Raw genomic sequence first — 12,823 nt, forward strand, 5'->3', positions numbered from 1 at the left:
TTAATTTTTAATAAATTCACCATAAAAACGCCGAAAAACAAAAGGTCGAAGGGACAAATGGTCGAAAAGGACAAAAGGTCGAAATAGACGAGAAACAGAGAGAATCAATCTCGCACCAGAGTTGCCCTAGACAGTTGGTAAAAAAAACTCTGCTCTTTTATTTTTTTTTTCACAATTTTTAACAACTAAATAAAATTCATTCGGTGAGTACAACTGATGGATGGATGTTCGATCTGTCAAAATGGCGCATTTTCAATGCACGCGTCTGCGTGGCTGCGGCGTGCACTACTTTGACAGATCGAAGTAACATTTAGAAAACCTAGATATTCGTCTATTATTTGCACTGAATTAGGTTCTGCAGCATGACGTCACGAATGAATTCGGTCCTCGTCGAATGAACTTTTTTGACAGTTCAGTAGTACTTTCCACTGACTCCGACAAGGTTCGAGTTCGTGATTGGTTGGCTGCCCCCGAGTCCAACGCGAAGTACTACTAATCAGTCATCAGTTTGAGGTTAGATACAGACGCTGCAGAACCTAATTGAATTTGAAATGAATTTTATTTAAATGTTAAAAATAGTGAAAAATAAAAGAGCACAACCTCTATCTCGCGCAATACAAGTTTTATACATTTCCTAAATCAAGAATCTTTTTTATCTCCAACAGAACTATCTAGATATTTATAATATTGTTTCATTTGTTTCTTGGTGATTACTCTTTTTTTGAAAATTGCTCAGTTTTCAACTTTGATTGTTTATATGAATGTGTTATTTCTGCTTGAAGTTAAATGCATTTCACAAATTCCTTTGGAATACACCCAACTTGTTATCACCTTGTACTTGATCGACCTTTTGCCCCTTTCGCCCTCTTGTCCTTTTCGACTTTTTGTCCCTTTTAACCTTTTCAACTTTTGTCCTTTCCGACCTTTTGTCCCTTTCGATCTTCTGTGGCGTTCGACTTTTTGTCCTTTCCACCTTCTGTTCCTTTCAACTTTATAACTTTTCAACCTTTTGTCCTTTCGACCTTCTGTCCTTTTCGACGTTTTGTCTTTTCGACCTTTTGTCATATATTCGTTTTTCCCAAGGGTCTCATCTTGCAAAAAAAATTCAAAATCGATTTTTTTTCAAAGATGGTGGCAATGCATAATTAATGCAAAAACATGCAAAATAATAGAAAAAAAAATCTATTCTGCTAAAGTGCTTTTTTGACCTTTCTTGTGTGATTTTTTCAATACATTTTACGATGCACGAGAAAGGCATCATCAAATATCAATGATATCAAATTTTGTTCTCAGTATAATCTCAACAGCAGAGCTTAATATCAATTTGCTGTGGTATTCCAATGCTTGGTAGAACATTTATTAGGCACCCTTTTCATTGAAAAGTTCACACACTTAACTTATATAACAGAGTTCGACGAATGTCACCGAAATCTCAACAGCAGAACTATTGGGTAAATATTTTACAGTTTTTAAAGAATGGAACAATTGTTCAACTATCAAAATCACCAAAAATCTATCAAATAATTTACCGCACTGATTTACTTTTAAGATTTCGCGTTGGGGAGACTAAGTAGACTTGTTCCCCTTTTTTTTATTTCCGATGTATCACAGCCAAAATAAATAAATTTACCCGTTTTTCGCACAGACTCTCTGAGAAACATAAAATTAAACTTTAATGATGTGCGGCAGTATGTACGCTGTTGTTAATATTTATACGTACATAATCGAATTTTTGGAGAGCTGTCAAAAATTGAATTTATGAAATAGGGGAACGGTTCGGCACTTCATCCCATAGCTCCTATTTCCATCCCATCAAAAACAGAGCAATGAAAAGGAATTTGGATTGTTTATTATTTTTGTGATTTTTTCAGCAGTGAGCACGCGTGTTGGCAAAAAGAAGCGACGATATTAGTGCTGTATTTCTTTGTTTTGCGATGAGATGAATATATGTTCAGTGAGATGGAAAACGGAACAGTTCCCCTACTACATAGCTGTTTGTACCCGGCCTTGCTCGGAGTTGCTAGTTTGATTCGCAGTTTTTTCACATTCGGAAAATGAATAAACCAATTGGTCAACAGGATAATTATGTTTTCTTATTGATACTTCATCATTTGATTAAAAGAAGGCAGATTTCATTTGAAAACATTGACCGATTTTGAAGAAGGGATCAAACTTAAGGTGGTTATACAATGAAGCCACAAATCGGCCATCTTGGAAACCACGAGCTTTTTAGTGGAATGTCTTCACTTGTCATAAGACGAGTTTGTACAATCCCATTGAATTCCACCACTTAATTGTATCTTGACAGATACGTATTTCGACCTCAACAGTAAGGCCGTCTTCAGTGTCTCGTACTTGACTCGACTTGTCGATCGACAATCCCCTTGAGGTGATTATACAATAAAGCCAGAAATCGGCCATTTTGTAAACCACGTGCTTTTCCTGTATTTTTTTCAAGAGCACGAGATGGAAGAACCAGAACGCGTATGGGGTTGAAATAATGGTAGATCGTTTGTTGCTTAGTTATGCTGAACAATCATAATTTGAGTTTCGGCACTGTACGAAAACTATTACGCCAGATTTGGGCTTTTGGAAATGTATGTAGATAAACGTGTGGTGAATTTGAAATTCACCACGGGCTTCATTCTATAATCACCTTAATACGAAGAATCTGTGTTCGGGTCTGTTCAAATATTACGTAACGCGAAAAACGTTGTTTTTAAGAACCCCCCCCCCCCTCGTAACAATCTGTAACAAAATTTAGAATTACCCCCCCCCCCATGCGTAACGCGTAACAAATACATTTTTTTTGAAAAAAATCTTGTTTTTGGTAGAATTTGAACCACGATACAATAAATTATTATTTTTTGTGTATTTTATGCTATTTTAAAGACAACAACTATTTTTTGAAAAATTTAAATATTTTTTCTCATTGTTACGTGTAACAATTTCTCGAAGGACTCCCACCCCCTATATTTTGCGTAACAAATCGTAACAAAAATAAAACAACCCCCCACCCCCTATTGCGTTACGTAATATTTGAACAGACCCTTCCATATTTGACTGAAATCGGCCAAGGGGAGATCAGAAGTTACACTGAGTTGATCGATAACTGAACAATACTCCTTCGCTCACAACCTCCCTCTTTTCCAAAGAGCATTCCTAACAACCCTGTCGTCGTCTCCTTAAGATAAAGAATCTGTATTCCAAATTTGGTTGAAATCGGCCAAGGGGTTCAGGAGTTATGTACCCGGCCTTGCTCGGAATTGCAAGTTTGGTTTACAGTTTTCTTTTACAATCGGAAAATGATAAAACCAATTGGTCAACAGGGTATTTGTGTTTACTTATTCATACTTTATCATTTGATTAGTAGAAGGCTTTTGGAAACATTGACTGATTTTGAAGAAGGAAAAACATCCATCGATGCCATATTCCGGGCAACGCACATTTTTAAAGAAGGGATCACACCCACCTTTGCCTTATTTCGGGCAAATGCCTACTTTTAAACAAGCAATCACATCCACCATTCAGAAGGAAACACATTAATGGCTTTTCACTGGGCATACCATTATTCCGATGAACAAAAATTATCATTGTTATATACCCAGCAAATGCTTGCCTTCTATGCAAGAGTTTTCTGATACTTTTCATAATTATCCCAAATGTCCTTCATGTCGAATGACCTTATGCCAAATAATGTTATGTTAATGGCCTGCTTCATTCAGGGATATGTCTTTTTCAGGGAAATGCCATATTCTGGGATATGTGTATCGGAAAGTATGATTTTCGTTAGTCATTATTGGGGAAATGTTATCACCGGGAAAATGTTATTGTCGAGGATTTGCTATTTTTAAAGGAATTCAGGCAATTTGTTTTCGGAGCATTGTACAATGTCAAAGAACCTCGGATGTACTAAATATTTGATACAAATTTGGTTCAAATCGGTCATGAGGCTCAGGATTTACATTGAGTTGATCGATTGATAAGCAATACCCCTCCCCCCATACTCTCCCTCTTTTGTAAGGAGCATCTTAAACCTCCTATCGTCGTCTCCTTATGATAAAGAATTTGTTTTCCGGATTTGTTTGAAATCGGCCAAGGGGTTCAGAATTTACACTGAGTTGATCGATAACAACCATCCCCCACACCCACCCCTTTTCCAAAGAGCATGCTTAAGAGATAGGGGGTATCGTCCCCTCTGTAAGATAAAAAAATTGTGTTCCAAAAATGGTTGAAGTCGGCCAAGGGGTTCAGAATTTACGCTTAGTTGATCGATAACTAAGCAATACACCTCCCCCCACATCCTCCCCCTTTTCCAAAGAGCATGCTTAACCCCTCTGTCGTGCCATCTGTAAGATAAAGAGTTTGTTTGAAATAGGCCAAGGGGTTCAGAATTTATACTGCGTAAATCAATATCTAAGCAATACCCCTCCCACCACACCCTCCCCCTTTTCTAAAGAGCATGCCTAACCCCCATATCGTCGTCTCCTTAAGATAAAGAATGTGTGTTCCAAATTTGGTTAAAATCGGTAAATGGTTTCAGAAGTTATGCTGGAACATACATACAAACATACAAACATTGAGTTTTATATATATATATATATATATATATATATATATATATATATATATATATATATATATATATATATATATAGAAGATAGAAGAAGAAGATATATAGATTTCCTTGGCCCTTCTACCTTTTTAATAAACATCTTTCAATAATAGAGAATATGTGTACCAAATCTGGTTGGAATTGGTCCTGGGGGTTGGGAGTTACACTGAATTGCTCGTTTTCTAAAGACAACCCCTTCCCAATTAAACTCCCTATTTTGCCAATGACCATTTCACCCCCTTTGTTATCTTCTCCTCAGAATAGAGAATGTGTGTACCAAATTTGGTTGAATTCGGTACAGGGGTTCAGAAGTTACACTGAGTTTTCCGCTTTCTGAACAATACCCCTCTCTCCAGACCCCTCCCCCTTTCCCAAATTACCCTCCCATATGATCGGCTCCTCATAGTGAATATGTGTACAAAATTTGGTCGAAATCGGTCCTGGGGGTTGGGAGTTACATTGAATTGCTCGTTTTCCAAAGACAACCTCTCCCCCTATACCCTCCCTTTTTTCCAATGACCATCCCACCCCCTTTGTTATCTTTTCCTTAGGATAGAGAAAGTGTGTACCAAATTTGCTTCAAATCGGTCCAGGGTTTCATATTTTACTCTGAATTGCCCGTCTTCTGTACAATACTCCTCCCTCCAGACCTATCCCCTCTTTCTAAAATATGGGAGTGTCATATGATCGTCTCCTCATAGTGAATATGTGTACAAAATTTGTTTGGAATCGGTCCTGGGAGTTGAAAGTTACACAGAATTGTTCGTTTTCTAAACAAAAACCCCTCCCACCACCCCTCCCCCTTTTCCAAATGACCATCCCACCGCCTTTGTTAACTTCCCCTGAGGATAGAGAATGTATGTACCAAATTTTGTAGAATATATATTATAGCACGCCTTAGCGGCTATGGGGTCTCTCGACCTTGAATCCGTAAACGAGCGGCTTAAGCGCCACCTCAATCAACATTGAGGGCCGCCCGTCTGTTTTTGTGCCCGGCAAGAATCCAAACCTCAGGGCAGGTTTTTTGAAGGAATTCAGTGGATGAGAAACGCACTAGCAAACCCGAACGGTTATGAAGTACTTCCGTTCTTTTTCGGCGAGATGACCGTCCCACGCGTAAATTTACGATGGCTAGAGATCGTCGTTCGGTTAGTCACTGTAGCTCAAATTATCATCATTGGCAGAACCAACCTTCACAATTCTCCCTTCTCGTTTTAAGAACGGAAAAGGAGGGACTGAGTTTCCCTAGCAGTCCAACTAGGAGTAAAAATCACAAAATAAGACAAAGAAAAAACACTAACCGAACGACATCAAAAACCTTTAGTACCTAGACATTACAAACTCGTTGCATTTGAATGGAAAAAACATTTATTTTTGTAGGGCAAAGCGGCAACGATTAACAAGCATGCTTTTATGTGAATTTACAAACTTATCCTAGGATCATTCCACTTCCTCTTTTCCTTTCCTTTCTCTCTACTTTATCTTGTCTGTCTACTTCATGTGTGCGGTATTTATAATTTTAGCTAGTTTTTATGTGTGTGTGTGTCAATTCATTTACGCATACGCATTTCTACTCACGGTACCGTGGATGGTTTCTGGTGCTCTGCTTTACCAACCTTCTCTGATGTGGCTCGCCTGTCGAAATGGTATTGCGGCAACTCCACCAAGTGACCGCGAGGTTCGCGACCCGGCGAACGGACTGTTCGATGATGGTTGGTCTTGCTGAGGAACGGTTGCCAACGCGTGTCGTTGGACGCTGCGGATCGCAATGGCGATCGATGGCTGCTACACAATAGCGGACGGATGGCGGGGTTCGGACAATAACGATGGTCGAACAATACAGCGTCTCGTGGAACGCGCCACCGAAGATGGCAACAAAATGGATTCCGTGGGCAGCCGGAATGACTGCTCGGCTACGGACGAAATAATTCGTTTTGAAGGTGGCCGGCGTGGCCAAGACGGACGCAATGGTGACGGTGCGGTCCCTTTCCGGTTCACGGACCAAAAGCCGCAACTCGGAGAGTTTTCAACGAGAGCGCGTGGATCGACGAAAACGGTGGCCGAGAGGGTTGGGCGATGCGGTCGATATCCAGAGGTCGGTAGAGGCGTCGGTTCGAATCTCGTTCTCGAAAACTGACAATAAGAAGCCGTCAAACGGCTGTTTGACGCGTATAAGCACACACATTTTGGAACACACATATTTTACAAATTACCTTCTATTTCTAGGATACTCGCACAAAAATACTAACGAACCACACAACACTCTTTAACTGGACTTTAGCCTAACGGAAAGGAATAAACGTAAAATCAATTAATTATTGCATTATTGCGGTAATTATTGCGAACTCTTCAAATTGTGAAAACTTGTATGTTTCAGAAGTAAAACACAAATCATTTTGTTAAGAATATTATTTTGAGCTTTTTAGTAGAATGTCTTCACTTGTCATAAGACGAGTTTGTACAATCCCCTTGAATTCCACCACTTAATTGTATCTTAATTGTATCAAGATACAATTAAGTGGTGGAATTCAAGGGGATTGTACAAACTCGTCTTATGACAAAGGAAAGGAAAGGGACACAAATCATGTCAACAGATGGTTAAGTTTATGTCTGAACATTGGTAACTGATACTTGTTTAACCAAAAACATCATCGAAAACCGACTTTTTTTCTAAATGCGCGGCAGGCGATCATTGTCCTATTCTGTTGCAGTTTGGGACTAGCGCTTATTGTGAGTTGGGTTTGTCCCAACGTTTACAAGAGAGGACAATGTTGTTGTCATTCACAGAAAAAAATAATGAAAAATAAACAGCGCGTAATTGACTTGCAGAAATTTACGCTTTTATACGGTAAAATGGTCCTCTTCCTAACAAGATTGCTTACAACTTGTATGCAATATTGACGATTCACGTCAAATATTGTATACATTTAGGCTATATCCCATGTGGAATTACGCTAATAATGGCAATGTGTTGGCAATGTTGTTATTTTACATTCCCTGATAAGGACACGACTCAAATGTCCAGTTATATATTGGCTTTTAAGGGTCTATATGGGCACCATGAGTTGGTTTACTACCGAGCCCAGTTGACATGGTAGACCAATTGGTTTGCATTCTAGAATGACATGGAGCACTTAGGAAATCCGTGTGGACATATTTAATTAGTAAATCATGTGCATGGCTTCTATTGGTCTTTGTACCTTGCCCAGTTGACTTGGTAGACCAATAATTGGTCTGAGCTCCAGGATGATTTGTCGGACGTCTGGTTTGAATGTATATCTCAAACCAAAATTAAGTGCACGGCCTCTATGGGACTGTATGGACACCATGGGAGATTTTGTTCCGAGCCCAGTTGATTTGAAAGATCGAGTCGGCTGACCTGCTGAGATATTGGAGAACATCCGGATTGGACATATCTAAATAGTAAATCATGCAGATGGCTTGGTTTGAAACTATCTTAAGGTCTACAAGGATCAGATGGACCCCTGGCTACTCCCCTGGACACTGGTCTAGCCACGGTGTCCACTTGGGGTGGGCTCTACAACAGCCTCTTTACGATGATAGTTATTTGTGTTTTACAGGGTCGTTTAAAGAATATTGGGTTCCGGGTAAAGCTTGGTGGACTATCTTCCCGCGTGGTTATTTGGGCAAATTATATACAATTTGGAGGAGGAAACAAGCAAAAACCTAATATGGAAAATAATGTAATATTCTAAATAAATTAAGACTACGCAATTTAGTTCAGACAAATCACAGGCATGAATATAATTTATTGGGGTAATCAAACTTTCAGCTAATTTTATTTATATTATTTTCTTTAACTAGTTTTTAGCGTGAGGGGATAACTACACTTATAGATTGCAACCATGGTTTTATTTATCACAATGTAGGTACATACTCTTTCGTTGCGGCCGATCGATGATCACATGTTGGTCGACATCAGCAGTTGATGATAGGGTTGGACAACGATGACGGTGGCGCTGCAAGGGACACTTTCTTCGATGGACAGGGGCTTGACAAAGCTGGGTAGTGTCAAGGGGGCACTTGATTCTTCGTTCCCGTTATTGGCGCGGGAATCATGTGTGACACTGTGGCCGAGTTTAACGATTGGCCAATGTTCCGGGGTCCAGGGAGTGGTTCAAACTCGCGCGCGCACTATTCAATGTGGTCCTATCCGAGCGAGAGACACCAGAGCTGACGGTAATAGTCTTTTCTCAACACCACATTTCACAAAGTGCTTCTAAAATTCTTCAACACAGCACCGTTTCGCTCGTCAGCTCGGACCACTATTCTTTGGAATCCAACGTTCTATCGTTCGTACCACACTCGCTCGGATATCACTTGGTACGAAAATGACCCAAATCCCAAATGGCTAAACGCGATCAGAATGTAGCTTGGTGGTGCCTGTCCTTTTCTTCTGACCGTTTGTGTTGCACCCATAGGTTCGTACCTCACTTCACTACGAGAAATGTCTTTTCTGACTTGTGGTGTTCTAGCTATTATATGACCGTAGTTAGGAAGTTTTACACAACTTTTCAAGTTTTAAGTTAGGTTTTAAATTACACCTTTTCACGGAACTGCGAAATGCAAGAGGACGGGCAAATTCGCGGTGTCACATTTCTTCACTCCTCTGGACCAGCACAAAATAAGAGACCAACTCTATCGTTCTATGGTCTTTTATATTTTTTTCTAGTCCCAAAAATAACGCCCATTGCCTTCCGTTTCGTTATTCCGGTGAAGAATCGCTGTGTTTCTCGGTGATATTTTGTTAGTAGAAGTTGAGGGGTTTTGGTTGGTGTTATATTTAGGATTTCAAATTTGAATTTAAATAAATTCAATGGACTAGATTGCATGCAAAATCTTTACATAATTAGACCTTAAGTGCTTGTTTTCTTTGTTTTTTTTTTTTTTCATTCATATTATGTATTCAATTGTAAATAGTGTATATAATTAATTTAATTAATCTAGTGTAAATAAATCTTTAAATAAAGTATGTAAATAAATAATTCGATAAATAATGCGAATACATATTTTTCTCAACACCAACCAGGAAGTAGACAAACAATTAACACTAATATAACAAAATTGGACACAAGCGTCATCTTTTTCTATAATAATTGTTTGCATACACCCTATAACTACTATGTACAGAATAAACATCAATCAAACATATAGATATGGACCATAGAAATTTATTTCATACATAGACATTTAATAATAAATTAGTAAACAAACACATAAACATATATTTACAATTCTTTTTCTGGGGTCTGAACTAAATTGGCCCAAGAACCAAGCGGTTTTAATTGTAACCCTAAAATGGCGGGTTACAATCCTCCCGTAGTCGGGGTAAAAAAAAACAGAAGGTTTTTTTTTTTAACCTGTCGACCTCGGCTGCGGCTACTGCTTCCTCAGAACATTCCGTGGAATGATTATTCATAGTTATACCAGAGCTCTTTTCCACGGAATAACATAGACGAAGTGAGTCTGTCCAACCTTGATCTCGCACAGGGAAATTAAGTCAAAATCAGGTGAATTCTTTTCATAGCCGAATTTATTAGAATGACTCAAAGCTTCAATGACGAAACTGTTCTAGGTGCGTCAGATTAAATGAGCTTCGACTGTCGCTTTTATTGTGGATGATGATCAGAAACCATAGACAGTCATTTACTTCAACCTAACCTTAATCTACTACAACTAAACATGAATTGAGAGATTAGTCTTAGTCATCTCATTCTCATTAATGGCCGTCACAAGATTTCCTTGGACTAAATTCTTTTACACTTTCATACAATTTTACATTCATTCATCCCATACACAACACACTTTCATTCATTCCCAGTGTACTCCACTCATTATTCCAAGCATCATACACTCACCCTTAAATATTCAATCAATAGTCATTCATACACTGTTCCACATTCATTCCTTATTACCTATTTAGCTTACTTCTACTTCGGGTACCCTTTAATAACTATTGATTACCTATTTTCTACGTGACTCATCTTGATGAGACTCGCGAACGTAATCAAAGTGGAAACAGCATCTCATAACAGTATTTCCTCGCTAGTGTCTCTCTCGTCAGTCCGAGAGAAAAAATTTGAGAACTACTGAAAGAAATAGCTGATCATTCGAGAGGTTGAGTGAAAGTGACTGCATACCAACTTTACGTTGGCGACACAGCCCTGAAAGTCGACTGATTGACGTTTCTGATAGGTCCCGTCATTCTCGCGACTATTTGGCTGGAAGACGTTAAAGCCCAATTAATTAATGTACCTAGATGCTCCGAGCATTGAATGCTGCTGTGTTTACGTGGAAATATTTGGTAAATTTGTTTCTAATTTTAGGTCGTGCGGCTATTATTGGATGGTTGAATTGGTTGGAGAACGAGTCGTCAAGGGAGGTGTTTGTTAGGGTTTTAAGTGCACCGCAGGCCAGATCCCTACGTTTTTGCCTGTGAGATCTTCGAGCTCGTAGGAAGAGGTGCCGTGTTTGGCCTTGACTCGACAGGGAAGAAACTGGCGTCCGTATTTGGCGTTGTAGTTCTCGGCAGCGCTCGACAGCTTCATATTCCGCCTGTAGATCAGCTGACCGGGAACGAAGGCTTTGGCGAACTTTCTGTGCCGAAGGTTGTAGGTCGCGTTTGATGATTGGTGGGCCTTCGCGAGGTTTTTGGTGACAACATTGTAGACATCGGCCAGCATCTTCTTCTTCCGCTCTTCTCGCTGTTCTGGAGTTAGTGATTCGTCGTGTCGGGCTAATTGATGATCCGTTCCCATCTCAGACTGCTCGTGGCCGTGCGTCACAAAAAAAGGTGTGAACCCAGTCGACGAGTGAACGCTGGTGTTGAGGACCATTTCAATTTCGGCCACCTTGGTGTCCCAAAGCCTTTGGTCCTCCTTAACGTAGGTTCTAATCGCCGCGTTTATGGTCCTGTTAACCCTCTCCACAGGATTAGCCTGTGAGTGGTATCGAGAATTCAACCAGTGCGCTATTTTGAACCGGTCCAACAGTTCCTTGAACTCCTTGGACAGAAAACAGCTCCCGTTGTCGGTTATGATGATCTCCGGGACGGAGTTTCGGAGAAACCACTGATCTTTTAAGATAGAACACAGGTTTGAACTCCCGATACTCCTCACAGGCTGAATCATGACCCACTTCGAAAAATAGTCGGCCACTACAAGAAGATGTTTATTTCCGCGCCGACTGCGGGGTAGTGGACCGACGTAATCAACGGAAACGATTTGCCAAGGGCGTGTTGCTATTCGCATTTTGCCCATTTCTGGTGCCACCGGGACAGACGGCGCTTTAACCTCCTTGCAGGTCTCGCATTTCCGGCAGTACCGACGGATTTCAGTAGCCATCCGAGGCCAGTAGTACCTTTGCCGGATCCGGCCAAGGGTTTTGTCGTAGCCCGGGTGAAAGACAGAATCGTGATTCTCCTGTAGAATCTTGTCGATTTCTTCTGTCGTCGGAATTAACTTCCATTCAAAGCGCGAATCATAGAGTTCACCAGACCAATTTGAAAATATTCATAGGCTCAAATCCCACCGAAGGAAAGTGGTTACATCTAATTCATTTTTCAAATCAATATCTTCCACATAATGTACATATTCACATCGGAGTTTTTCAGAGGCTTTTTGTTGTAAGGTACAAACGCCAATTATCCAGATTCAATTCGCCTTCAAGTCAATTGACTAGGTCAATTTGTTCGATCCGTCTAACAGTCTGGGATATAGATTTTATTGTTCCGAAAGGAAAAAGGCAGGTTTTGCTGTGATTAGATTTATTATTGTAAGATACGGTTATCTCTAAAAATACAGACCGCATGACTTAATGCGCATCGTTGCACACGAGCAGAATGCACAGCACTTTCTTGCCCAATCTAACGTAGGTAAGAGTGCTGGAGATTCCATGACGAATGTAGAACGCTGTTTAATCCTCTTCAGATTGTAGATATCCTTAGGTCGCATGATGTACTATAATGTCATGTGACAATGAGCCATCCCGTTGAAGAATAATACGTCGAAAGAGGGAGGATGGGAGTGTTTGGAATTTTTGATATTAAGATATTATGATATTCAATCAGGATTAAGGGAAAAATCACTTATGCCCATCACCATACGATATTTTGGAAAATGAAAATAAAATTCCAATAACCGATTGCAAATTTCCTAAATGACAAATGACAATAAATGCATTTTACC

Source organism: Armigeres subalbatus, chromosome 3 (assembly GCF_024139115.2).
Source record: "Armigeres subalbatus isolate Guangzhou_Male chromosome 3, GZ_Asu_2, whole genome shotgun sequence".
NCBI classification, from domain to species: Eukaryota; Metazoa; Arthropoda; class Insecta; order Diptera; family Culicidae; genus Armigeres; species Armigeres subalbatus.